Source organism: Ailuropoda melanoleuca, chromosome 9, assembly GCF_002007445.2.
Source record: "Ailuropoda melanoleuca isolate Jingjing chromosome 9, ASM200744v2, whole genome shotgun sequence".
NCBI lineage: Eukaryota > Metazoa > Chordata > Mammalia > Carnivora > Ursidae > Ailuropoda > Ailuropoda melanoleuca.
The window spans coordinates 35,159,416-35,173,426 of record NC_048226.1 but is presented as its reverse complement, the minus strand read 5'-3'; the positions used below and the strand labels follow the sequence as shown (position 1 = coordinate 35,173,426).

Below are 14,011 nucleotides of genomic sequence, written 5' to 3'. Positions count from 1 at the left end.
TGGGCTTGGGACTTCTGTTTCTCTGAAACACCACAGTCTTGGTTGACTCCTTAAACTCATTCATGTATGATTTTGATTTTTGAAGAGATCTTGACAAATGATCAGTGGACAGTCTGTCTACAAGTGTGTGGGTTAAGAATTTTCTATGCAATATTCTCATTCTCTCACTCTCTCCTTCTGTCTATAAAATAAATAAATATTTTTTTAAAAAACAGGGGGTGGGGTGGGTGGCGCCTGGATGGCTCAGTCCGTCGAGCATCCAACTCTTGATTTCATCTCAGGTAGTGATCTCAGGGCCATGAGATCGAGCCCCATGTTGGGCTCCACACTCAGTGGGGAGTCTGCTTCTCTCCCTGCCCCTTTCCTTCTGCTCCTCCCCCTACTCACACATGCTCATTCTCTCTCTAAAATAAATAAATAAATCTGGGGGGGGGGAGAAAGCATTTTCCATGTAATATTTCCAATGTAGGATTGTCACTTTAAAACAAGACCCCTTCTCATCATCCTCTGTGAGGAGGGAAAGCCGGGAGGCAGCCCCACGTGTCAGAGGGAAAAGAAAGCTGACAGAGAACGCAGGGCAGCCCATGCATCCCCATGGCCAAAGCCCACATCCCACTCTCAAGGGCCCGGGTCCTGCACCGGCTCAAGAAAGGCTTTGAGGAAGTCATACAAAATGGCCTCCTGAGGATCCCAAGGGGACAGAAGAGCCAGGGGAAGGGAAACACAATTCTCAAGAGGTGACTGCCACACAGGCGACAGGGTAAGTGGGCAGCGCATGCCACATTCTCCACACCTCAAACCTTCCCCTTTCTGTGGGGTCCACCTACCCCACTTGTGTTCCCATTGTCACCTCCTTGAAGCCAAGGCCTACCATCCTTCATGGCCCAGTGCAGAGCTTCTCCCTCCTTTCAATTTTCCCTGACGACTCCTGTCCTCACTCACTATCTTTTTTTTTTTTAAACGCATGTGGTAGTTCTCACACAGTTTGGGCCTTAATTATAAGCTGTGGAATTGCACACTATAATTTCATGCATAATTTCCAAGCTGCATGGTAAGAACAATGACAATACCATATGCTTCTGCATGCCCCATCATACTGAGCATAGGATTAAACCCATAGTATAGGTTTGAAGAGTATTTGATGATTGATTGTTGACAGCGACATTGAAATGTGTTTATGCATTTCTGTAGTACCTCTCGTTTCAGAAGCTCTGCTATTTTATAGGTAGGTAGATCACGGAGGGAGAGAAATTTTTATTTATTTTTTGTTTTATTTTTATTTTTTTATTTTTTTATTTATTTATTTATTGGAGAGGGAATTTTTTAGACATAGGAACTCAAGTATAGAGCTGTTTATTTCCCCTTCAGTTAATGGCACAACATTATTACTGGTCAATACAAAACCTCTCCCTTCTTTAATTTTATTGGGATTTTTCTCCTTTATCCTTGATCCCCATGACCTGTCTCCTTGCTCTCTCCCCACCCAATAGATAGCCATCTAATGTATTAGGAATTTGCCCTTGGACATGTACATATCTTAAAAATAGTGTGTAACTGTGTGCTTTTCTTTACTTTGTCATTTAGCATTCTTTCTAAAACCCTGTTTCTGTTGCTTCGACTGCTGCATGGTATTCCACCATCAGCTTCTGTCCTATTTCATCTCTCTGCTCCCCAAATGACGAACGCCTACACCAACTCCAACTCCCTGGGACCCACAATAATGCCGTGAGGAACATCCCTAAACATCTGTTTCCATACAGACGTGTGCAAGAGTTTCTCTCGCATACACTGGGATAGCTGTGTTACAGAATATAAAAATATAAAATTTGGCTAAGTATTTTGGAATTGCTCTCCGCAATGGCTCCACCCATCTCACTTCTACCAGCTGTGGATGAGAATTCGCTGTTGCATAATTTGAAAACAGCTGTCAAACAACTTGTGACAGAAGTTGCTTTGGGAGCATAGTTGAGGACCTCGGCAGGTCTGATTCTCATCACTTCCATGAAAAGGAGAAGACAAACACACACACACACACACACAAAGCGGCTGTTGCTTGCAGGTTCATTTACCTGGTGCACTTCCCTTTCAAGTGGGGGGACAGGACTAAGGTCTGGTGAAGGGGCTCGCTTCCCTGATCTCCCCATTCCGTGTTTGACTCTTGGCTGTAGTAGTTCGGAACCACCTCTTTCAGACAGCTCTTTTGATTCCTATCTCAAAAGTCTCTCTACTTGGGAAAAGAAAGAAAGAGGAGGGAGGAATAAGAAGGCATTAGTTAAGAATACCAAACCCACAGATTGTGAAATGGTAAACACACACGATTAACTAGAAGTGATAAGGCTCTGAAATTGACATTTATTCCCTATCACCAGGGGAACTGATGAACCCCTTTGCCAGTCGGGACTGAGTGAAACATCTCTGTCTTTTCCTGCCTGCATCCTTGTGTTTCATCACCCAGGGCTGCATGGTTCCAGGGCATGAGCTCTCTTGTTTACCCTCTTCCTGCCCTGCATCTGGGGGCCACCTAACCGTGGCTCTCTGAGGACTCCTCTGCCGTCGTCTATCCTCCCCAAGTGTGTCCTGTGCCCTCCCCATGCCCATGTTTGAGCCGGAAGATCAGACAATGTCAGGTCCCCTTTCCCCCCTTTGCCTGAGTTGCCAAACCTAGAGCGCTGGGTGTGGGGACAAGGGAAGACCAAGCCCCCGAGAAAGGGCAGACAGTCTCGTCCCACCCGGAAGCCTGAACCCCTCCATGTGCCCCTCCACTTCCTCTGCCGGATTCCCACCATCTGGGGCCCACCTCTGATTTGACGGACTCCTGTTGGTCACATCTGGCTTCAGAGAAAGACACAAGGAGTTGGAAGGCCTAAACTAACAGGCAGCACTTGGCACACACAATAGAAGCAGCTGTTGTTTATAGCCCTTTTTAGGGTGGCCTCTAGCTGGACCTCACACTTCCCCTCCCTGGCTTTCCCCTGCGGGGCATTGTTTTACACAGAGCATCTGGAGCCTCACAATCCTGCAGCTTGGGGGAAGAAAAAAATCCAGAATCCCATGAATCTGTGAAACCCTAAGGAACTCTCTTCCTGAGGAAACTTTCCAGACTCGCTCCTGGCTTCCCTCTCAGGTAAGGCAGGTCCCTACTGTTCCTGACCCTCACCTCTCTATTCATTACGGGTCCATACAAAGACCAGCCAGTCAGCTATCCACCCCCACGCCCCCGGCAAGTCTTTTTTCTAAATAACAGCCTCGGAGGCCTGAAACACTTCCCATTTCTTAACTGCGAAAAAGCCAGCATGGATTCGGGTGGTCAGTTCGAGACCAGCATCGCGTTGCGCAGGAGGCCGGGAGCAAGGCCCTGCCCAGAGCCTTCCGGCTTGATACTGTTATCCGTGTGCCTGCCTCCTCTGACCCCAGGGCTTCTCTTTGCCGGCCCTGTCCCCATAGAAACCAGTGCTGAGCTGGCAGGCGCCGAGAAGGCTCTGCACGCACCATCTGACTGCGCCCGCGCCCCTCCAATACCCACGCCTGACTTCAGCCGCCTAAGCCGGCTCCGCTGGGCAAGGTGGCGCCTAATTACCTCCCTTCTGTTTTTTCCCTCCTCTTGTCCTCTCCCCTCCCCACCCCTCGGAGGACAGCCTTTCCAAGAAACAACACACAGGCGCACACCTGGCACAGTGCGATAGGGAGGCTCACCATGGATACCGGGCTACCATTCCCACTCCGGCAGCGGCTCCTGGGAATAAGTAACTATCTCTAGAACGCTACAAACTCCAGATGTGCACCGACTAGTGCCTTGAGACCCGGCTTCCCTGTCTCATTATGCCTCGTTTTTTTCACAAGTTTCATATATGCATATCGAGCCTTCAGAAGGGGAAAAAATGGGAAATGGTAATCTTCCTTTTAATATGCTACCACATGCCAGCCCCGAACAGCTGTGCACACACAACACGAAGGACTGGACATGAAATATAGCCCAGGACCATTTTTTAAGCATTCATTCCCAGGGCTTACAAAACACATTTACTTGGAGGGAGGTCACACAGTCTTCCTTCTGCATAAAAAGGTGGCTTTGAAATAGGTACGGCCATCTGGAAGCAGCGTCCTCTGCCATTGATATGTAAAATGCACATATTACACCATCTTGCTCGAACTCTACAGCGGGAGGCAAAGCCACACGGAAGCCCATCATTGTTTAAACATACGGCCTCCGCTTCACAGCGCTTACCTTGCTCTTAAAAACCATTTGCCAGCCGTCGAGGGGACCCTGGACAGGCTGGGGAGGTGATTTGTTCATGGGGGCATTCATCTGTGTGCAAGGGGAGTGTCCTGGAGTCCGGATTTGGGGGGAAATGATTTGAACTCTCTCTGCCGCTGCTCCAGCCTTGCTAATAAGAAAGAATATGTCAAGTGCATGACTGGGAGTAAATAGCAAACACCCCATCGAAATAATGACCTCTGCTCTTTGGCTCATTATAACCAAGCATTTGCTTCCCTCCCTGGAAGACTTAGATCCCACCTTTAATAACTGGTTTTGTCAGGCATTTAAAGGAAAAGAACAACGGGTCCTATTTCACTAATTGATCTCCGTGTTGTCAGGGGGATGTTTCTGTATGTTTATTAACATTTGCTCCTTAAAATGAGTACACCCCCCCACCCCCAGCAAGACCTTCACTGTGCAGACCTTATCCAAATAAATTCTTGACCTCTCAAGCGATTGAACTTGTGTGTTGTTTCTTCCATTTTTATTTCCTGGGCTTGGTTTTCATCTCTGTTTATTTTTTTTAATATATACACAATATAGATAATATAAATCAGCTGCCTTAAAATTTAAAATGCCATCCCAAAGCTAAACGCTCTCCCTCCAAAAAAATCCCTGAAAGAACACAGCTCTCTGGAGTAGCTCAAAGGGTTAAGCTGTTAAATGCACAAATAGCAGAGCTCCCGTTACTGAGAGGAGAGAGAGCCCACTGGAAGGAGATCACTCTAGGTCAGCCTGTCCTTTACATTGTGAAGAGCTAGAAAGGGGCTAATAAACCCAGCCGCCTATGGCAAAGGTAATTTATTTTATATTCCTAGTCATCACATGCAATATTTTTTGGAGGGGGAGAGCAAATATAATTCAAAGAAAGTGATAAACAATAAAACACACACACACACAATGTCTAGTGAGACTTCCACCCCCAAGTTAAGAGAACACATGCCTTTCTCTGCTTTTGTGGTACATTTCTCATCCTGTTTGTGTGTCAACATCTTCAAAGTGCCTAAGCGGCTGGGGTGGGGGATGGTGGCCCTGCCTAAGCCTGGGGTCAGGGGTCCTTCCTGGCGAGGACAGGAACCCCCTGAGATAAGCAATTCCTAGGTGTGGGCGCCCACATGGCCGCACGGGCCCCTCCCAGCCCCACTCCCGGGATGACTCCCGGGAAGATGCATCCACTTGACTTAGGAATCGGCTCCGGGCCGGGAGTAATTACCGAGTGGACAGCTCTCTGGCTGACTCCCTGAGCCAGCTCAGACGGCAGCTTCTCCAGGGGGCTCCCTTTCTGCTCCCGTCTCGCACTTGCCACATTTTACGTAGATGAGGTCATTGGACTGCAGATGAGGTAACCGTGCAGCCTGCCCGGGAGCTGGGAGAGGTTACCACGTGACCGTGCATGTAAACACAGTGAGGTTCCCCAGGGGGCCAGCCGACAGCTGGGCTCTGCTGCTGGCTGCAGAGGGGTGGGAGCCCCGGGACTCTGGGAGCTTGGCTGGGCTCTTAAAGGAGCCAAATCGCTGCCTGAGCTGGGGCCACGGCCACCTTGGACGCTGGCCTCAGGACAGAGCCACATCCTCCAGGGAGGACAGCTGGCTGGTCCCGTGACAGGTTTGGGGGGGGGTAGATAAATAAATAACACTGCCCCTGGAAAGAGGAGCTTCCACAGGCAGAGAGACACTGCAGAAAGGGCTGTGTGGTGGTTCAGCTCTAAAGCCCGCTGCTCCCAGCTGGTAAAGGTGGTTCCACCATGTGAACATTCAGCCACATTTTCTAATAGTCTCTAAGTTAGAAATGTGGCTGAAAAAACAAGCATTTTTTTAAAAACCAATACAGAGGGGCACCTGGGTGGCTCAGTTGGTTGAGTCTGCCTTTGGCTCAGGTCATGATCCCAGGGCCCTGGGATAGAGCCCCATGTTGGGCTCCCTGCTCCGTGGGGAGCCTGCTTCTCCCTCTCCCTCTGCCCCTCCCCCACCATGCACACGAGTCATTCCTCTCTCTTTCTCTCCATCAAATAAATAAAATCTTTAAAAAATATATAGAAATACATTTTTTTAAGTTCTTCTCTACTATAGAATGACAGAGTACATTTCCAGATGTGGAGCTGTCCTGCTCAGGTGTTACGAGTTCCCATGATTCTCAGGGGCAGAAAGTTCTTTCTAGGGTCAAGTCGGATGAACTGAATTCTGCATCTATCCCCTGCATTCCTCAGGTACTCCTTTTCTTCTGGGCCCTATTATATACCAAGCTATACTGTGTCCTATATATATACATATACTATGTACTATACTGAACACTGGGAATTTTTAGGAAACAGGGGGTTGGTTTCCCACTCGCAGCACTCACACACCAGACAATTACTGTTACTACATACTAGCAATCATCTATGAATGACTACAAGAAAGGAGATGCATGCGTAAAGGGGAAATGTGGGAGCCATGAAAACAGAGGGCATCTCAAGGATGACCTCCCTGAGAGCCTCATTAAGCTGGGACCAAAAGCATGAGAGTTGCCACAAAAGTCACAGCAGTAACGAAGATGCACTTTTGGGCATGTCACAAGTCTTGTAACAATCTATGAGGTAAGTTTGCTGTGTTCCCCATTTTACCGATGCTCACACAGCTTAAGACAAGTTAAGTAACCTGCCCAAGGAAGTGGCAGAATCAGGATTTGAACGAAGGGGTGGGACCCTGAGGCCTGCATTCTATAGTCACTCTGCCCCAGACACACCCAAGGGGACACCAAACCAAGCAGATACTCATAGCCAAGTGTGAGCCCATAACCTGCCTGTGACACAGGCAGCTGAACTCACAAGAAGAATGGGAAGACCCCAGTAGAAGAGAGCCAGGTGATGGGGAGAACATTCTGGAAAGAGAAAGCAGCATATGTGTAGGTTCACGAGTGTGCACGCTCACGTGTGCATGTGCACACGCATACATGAGAGAGAGGAAAAAGAGAGGGACTTCATCAGCCTCACTAAAGAATTGGAACTTTTTCCTAAGGGCCACGGGAAGTCATGGACGGACTTCAGGCAGATGAGCGAGATGACTGGGTTTGTTCGTGTGAAATGTGGCTCTGGCAGCAGTGTGGAGAACGGATTGGAAATCGGTGAAGGGTGTGTTGGAATAAGCCAAGTGAGAAGCAGCGGCCAGGATGGCAGAGCAACAGTGGGCGCGCTACCAATGTAGGGACTCGCACTCTGCATGGGAGGCACCATCCGCAGAGCTTGGTCACGGATTGGACAACGGCTGGCTGGCGTGTGGGCGGAAGAGGGAGGAAGATGTTTTCTGCCGGAGCTGCAGGATGTGGAAGATCAGGTTTCGATACGCTCGTTAGGCACTCAGGCACACAGGTCTCAAGCTCGGGAACCAGATCTGCTCTGAAGATGAAGTTTTAGGAGTCACCAAGATGTACAAAGCAACTGGACCTTGGTCGTTGCTCAGCGTGACTGGGGTGTTACTAATACCCCATTGCTTTAACACGGCTTTTTGATCCTTTTAGAAAAGGCACATTCTCCCCCACTGGAATACACGCTACATGAGAACAGCGACATTTTTTTGTCTTGTTCTGCAATTGTTCCCCAGTACATGGCATATAGAATATACTAAATATTCCATAAATACTGTGAAATAAAAGAACTGAAGGATAACTCTTCCTAAAATAAGTTATGAGGGGCACCTGCGTGGCTCAGTCGGTGAAGCATCCGCCTTCGGCTCGGGTCACAATCCCAGGGTCTTGGGATTGAGCCCCACGTATGGCTCACTGCTCAGTGGGGAGTCTGCTTTTCCCTCTGCCTCTGCTCCACACACGGCCCCCCACCGCTCCTTTTCTCTCTCTCACTCACTCTCTCAAATAAATAAATAAAATCAAAAACTAAATTTAAAATAAATACATACATACATACATACATAAAATTTCAGGTCCAAGAGAGCAGGGCTTTTCTCTGTCTCATCCACTGGTAAGCCTCCGCCCGTAGAGCAGTGAGAGGCATGTAGATGAAGCTTCATAAACATGGCTGAAAGAATTTCCAGAAAATCCAGCTCCATATATAACACCCAAATGCCTTCTGCTCTAGCCTCCGACAGGACAGAAGAGAGGTCAGAATCTTAGTGTAACTCTTCCAGAATCTTGCTGAGGCTATAAGCTCTCAGAGGGAAGAGGAGCTATCAATCAGTGCAACAAGGAGCTAGACGACGAGGGCAGATGCTTCAGGAAAAATAGATGACTGTCACTTGTCAACTTACTGGCTTTTGTTCAGGTGAGAGTGCATGTAAGCTGAAGGGGAGACATAAATTGTTGGGTTTTCTATCAGAAATACAAAGGCTAGGTATTGTGAAAATTCTTCCATTGCAAAACATTGGTGTGTTGGATAAACTGCAATATTAAATGAATTGATTAACTCTCAAGATAATAAGGAAAAAATATATATTTAACATAAGTAAGATAAAACAAAATGAGCATGAACAAAAAGTAAGAAATTCAGGAGCCGGGGCTGCTCAGGAAACAAATGCCAATACCAGGATTCTAAAGCAGAGGTTGGCAACCCATAGTATGCAGGTGAACCACCTGTTTTTGTAAGTAGTTTTACTGGCAAATGGCCACGCCTATTTATTTATGTATCCAGCAGAGTTCAGTAGTTGCAACGGAGGCCACATGGCTCATAAGCCTAAAATATTTACTATCTGAACTTTTTAGAAAACCTCGAATGGGGGCGCCTGGCTGGCTCAGTTGGTTAAGTGTCTGCCTTCTGCTCAGGTCATGATCTTGGGGTCCTGGGATCGAGCCCTGTATCAGGCTCTCTGCTCAGTGGGGAATCTGCTTCTCCCTCTTCCTCTGCCTGCTGCTCTCCCTACTTGTGATCTCTCTCTGTCTGTCAAATAAATAAATAAAATCTTGAAAAGAAAGGAAAAAAAAAAGAAAAGAAAAGAAAGGAAAATAAAAAAAAAAGAAAACCTTCAATGGTTGTGCAGGCAAATGGGATCTTCAGGCCTGCACAAAGTAGAGAGATAACCTGAGTCTCACATAAAGTTTGAGCCTTCTTGAAAGGAGCTCACGTTCTGGGAAGAGGATGGACTAGAAAAACATACTTGCTGGCAAAATAAGTCAGAGGGAAATCCGTTCCTGCCACAGCTCCAGGAGGAAAATATTATCAATAATAGTACTAATAATACAAATAAAAAATGATAATAATGATCTCCCTGGGAATTTGTAGCTACGAGCCTCCTGTCACATGAATCTCAGGTTCAGTATCTCATTACCCACCTAATCTTGAAAACCCCAAACTAAGAAAACAAATTAAAGTGGTCCCAGTTTGGTAACACCTGTGTGCCTGGCAGATGAAAATGCAAACCCACTCCAGAACAAGCCTTCTTAACTTGGTATGTGAGGATCCCCACAGTTTAAGTTCTATTAAATACAAGTTTTTAAAAAGAGGAAAAAATTTATCATACCACAAAGTAACCAACCCCTGTAAGTGAAAGTCAGCAAAAACAACGAGCACGATTTAAACCCCCAAAGCTTCAAATACTGGAGTATCAGACACAGAACATAAAATAACTATATATGAAATGTTGAAAGACATAAAGGATAGAAAAGGAACAAGGAAAAGGGGGGCCAGCAAAAGTGACCCCAAGAAAAGATTTTACAAAGAACCAAAGAGAACTTAATGAAATCCAGATAAAAATATATTTCATTAAAGCCAAATGTATTAAAATGTGTGTGTATGTGTCTACTAGTGGATAGGCAAACTGGCCAAATAAACATGGGCGAAGATAGAATTAGTAAACCGAAGCCAGATCAAAAGAAAATACTTGGAATGTGGTATAAAAAGATAAAAGAGAAAGAGAAAGGGAGGAAAGAATAAGAATTGCTAACATACGGGGCGCCTGGGTGGCACAGCGGTTAAGCATCTGCCTTTGGCTCAGGGCGTGATCCCGGCGTTATGGGATCGAGCCCCACATCAGGCTCCTCCGCTAGGAGCCTGCTTCTTCCTCTCCCACTCCCCCTGCTTGTGTTCCCTCTCTCGCTGGCTGTCTCTATCTCTGTCAAATAAATAAATAAAAATCTTTAAAAAAAAAAAAAAAAAGAATTGCTAACATACAACCAGAGTTACACGAGACAGAAGAGAATGAATGAAAGAGAGAGACCTTGTTTGAAGAGATGATAGCTAAGAAAATGCCAGATCTGATGAAAGACAGGAGTCCTGAGAGATGGGAACTATAATATATCTCCAGCAGAGTACGTTTTTGTTAAATGAGCGCATATGCTAGACACATTATGTGAAAATGCAAAACACCAAAGCGGAAGAGAAAATCTTGAAAGGAGCAAGAAAGAGAGGACAACTCACCTACCACAGAATGACTGTGGTCTGACAGTGGATTTGTAATAGAAACAAGGAAACCAAAAGACAGTGGAGCCATGTTTTCAAAAGATGGAAAGAAAGGACTGTCAATCTAGAATTGTATTCTCAGAAATACTATCTTTCAAGAATGATAAGGAAACAAAAACATTTTGGCCAAACAAAAGCTGAGACAGTCTATGATTAACAGACTCTTATCAAGGGAACAGCTAAAGGACAAACATGTTAGGGGCGCCTGGGTGGCTCAGTCAGTTAAGTGTCTGACTCTTGATCTCAGCTCAGTCATGATCTCAGGGTCCTGGGATCGAGCCCCGGTGTTGGGCTTCACACTCAGCAGGGAGGCTGCTTCTCTCTCTCTCTCTCTTTCTCCCTCTGTCCCTCTTCCCCACTCACTCTCTCTCTCAAATAAATAAATATTTTTTAAAAAAATAAATAAAGGATGAACATCTAGAAGAATAAAATGATCTTACCAGGATGGCCTGGAATGAATAAGAAATGCTGAGCTGGGGGTGCCTGGGTGGCACAGCGGTTAAGCGTCTGCCTTCAGCTCAGGGCATGATCCTGGCGTTATGGGATCGAGCCCCACATCAGGCTCCTCCGCTAGGAGCCTGCTTCTTCCTCTCCCACTCCCTGCTTGTGTTCCCTCTCTCGCTGGCTGTCTCTCTCTGTCAAATAAATAAATAAAATCTTTAAAAAAAAAAAAAGAAAGAAAGAAAGAAAAAAGAAATGCTGAGCTGAATTGCTCCGGAAGATAGAGAGGATTTTGAGGCAAGAGAAGGAAGGGAGACAAGAGAGCTGGCCAAAAAAAGAAACAATTTGTGGGAGTCGAAATTGTTTCTCATAGGATGTTTTATTGTGTTTTTGCAGTGTGGAATATATGATGAATTCCTCCTTTTGATTTTCTACAATATCTTCCCTAAACTACATATTTCTGTTATGTCGAGCTGACTTCATGTCTCAAGATAGGATGAAGAGCCAGCTATATGCTCAACGTGTGTGCAAGGCAAGAACAGGGTTACCCATGAAGTGTTGGTAGGGGGGAAGGCACTCTAGATGTGGTCCCCACCTCTAGTGACCTCGACCTCAGTATTTGCTAGAAGAATCTCGTGGTATTATTTCCACAGTGCACTAGCGTAGCTTTTTTTTTTTCCATACCACTCATCATAAGCACAAGGGATTGCTTACCGGGTTGCACTGGGAAGTATAGGCCGTGCCCTTCTTATCTCAAAAGTTAGGGCAGCACTCCCATTTTCATGGCACTCAGGCCTCAGTGTTGTAGATGACAGGTTCAAAGCACAACCTTAAGGGAAAAGGGAAATCAGAAAAGGCACCTTTCCTGAGTACTCACATGACCAGGCACTGTACACCACTCTTTTCCCACGTTCTGTCATCGAGCCCTCAAATATAAAGCATACTCAGCCTATGAGATATATGTGGCCATTATATGGTGGTCTGGGGGGCATGGAGAAGGGTGCAGCCACAGGAGAGAGGCCCTATGAATTTGGAAATAACTTTGCACCTAATAATTACATTATAAAATCAACACATATTGGATGAGACCAATGATCTAAGAGGTTTTCTAAATTGTGGCAACCAGACCATTGCCTAAATCAGGGGTCAGCAAACTATACCCTGCAGGCCAAATCCAGCTCCCTTACTGGATTGATTTCTACATATTTTTAATTTGGGGGGAATACAGAAAGAAAATATTTTGTAACAAGCAAAGATTATTTAGGACTTGCATTTCAGAATCCATACAATGTTATTCGAATACAGCCATGCCATTCATTTACATGGAGTCTCTGGCTGCCTTCGTCCCACAATGGCAGAGTTGAGGCATTGCAACAGAGACAGCAGGCTGGGGACATGTAGGAAAGAGGATGGGACTGTTATTTCAGAGGAAATCGTGCCTACATAGCAAAGAGGGTTCCCCGACACCCACCTGTGATGGGGATGCCCCAAGGCCCCAACTTCTCTTGCTGCTTCTGTTCCTTTTCCCTTCTACCTAAAATATTTCCTATCAGATTCTTTACAGAAAGTGTTTGTCAACCTCTGTCCTACCTAACAGTACTAACATATTTAAAGGGGGAAAAAATGTAATAGGTCAGTGGATGTTTAAGAGGGAAAAAATCAAGAAAATTAAAGCCAGATGACCCCTGCAAGTACTAACTGAGGAGGTTAGCTTGATGAGGACCCAGGGTCAGCCCATCCTGGTAGGACCTGTTGCAAAATGGATGCATTGCGCTAAAATAGCATATCGATACTTGTCCTAGCGTCAATGACGGAGCATGTATACGCCACACATTGTACTTAGCACTCTACATACATTATTTAATTTAATACTCAAAACAAGTCTATGAGTGAGGTGGATACTCTCTCCATTTTAAAGATTCTATTTATTTATTTGAGAGAGAGAGAGAGAGCATGAGCAGGGGGAGGGGCAGAGGAAGAAGCAGACTCCTAGCTGAGCAGGGGGCCCAACTCAGGGCTCAATCCCAGATCATGACCTGAGCAAAAGGCAGACGCTTAATCGACGGAGACACCGGGTGCCCCCTATCTCCATTTTAGAGGTGAGAAAATATGAGGTTCAGAGGGGTTAAAGTGACTTTTCCAAGTCTCTACAGTCAGTAGAAAATCTCGAGTCTTGGACCCTCTTCCCCTAAAGCTCCCAGCTGCTATCCTATACGGTCATTAAGATTCTGTTATACCCAACAAGAAACTGTCAATTTGGTGAGCACTGCATCTGCAATACCTAGCCCAAAGCCTAGCACATCTTAGGTGACCAGAAATCATTTGTTGAGTATGTGAAAGATCCTATGCTCCCCCAGCAAGGGTTTTATTAGAGTTTGGCTTCTCATGTAGTTGCTTACAGGGAAAGCATGCATCAAAGGGAGAATTCAAGCCTTTTGCCTCTTTCCAGCTCACTGTACCCCACTGTCAAGTGAAATAAAAATGGAATTTAATTGACACATGAGTCATTTACGAAGCTGGTTAGTGTAAGTCAACCCCTGATCCACTCTAGGGTGATAAAAAAAATCCAGATTTTTAGCCCACACAGCTGTGGGGACCAAGCCCTGTCCACACATCAGCGCCAGAGAAGACAGTCAGTCTCCTTGTGTGCCACCGGGAGCCCTCGACAGTGGGCCTAAGAAACAAAATACCCGAGTGCCAAAACCACCTCCCTAACAGGAGAAAAGCTGGGATGCAAAACCAGATCTTTCTGACTCTAGATCCAACCGTATTTCCTTCTGCCACGCCTTCTCTTTTGTATAACAAGATGTTTACCATCTTTCACTTTCTTTACTCAAGAAATCTATATTCATTCTAGGAACAAAATCAACATAATAAATTAGAAAAAAGAAAAAAGTTACACATAATCCCTCTCCCAGAGATGATCTATT

General features: G+C 45.8%; 1 long non-coding RNA gene across 1 annotated transcript in view; it reads right to left on the bottom strand.

Annotated features, from left to right (window-relative positions):
- LOC105236031 overlaps nt 1-14,011 on the bottom strand; it is a 60,161-nt gene that overhangs the window by 12,759 nt on the left and 33,391 nt on the right. Inside the window, exons 5-7 of the long non-coding RNA XR_854464.3 lie at nt 11,796-11,910; nt 4,226-4,381; nt 2,070-2,227 (exon numbers count right to left, since the gene is read on the bottom strand). This is a non-coding gene — a long non-coding RNA (uncharacterized LOC105236031). The remainder of the gene's footprint in view (nt 1-2,069; nt 2,228-4,225; nt 4,382-11,795; nt 11,911-14,011) is intronic.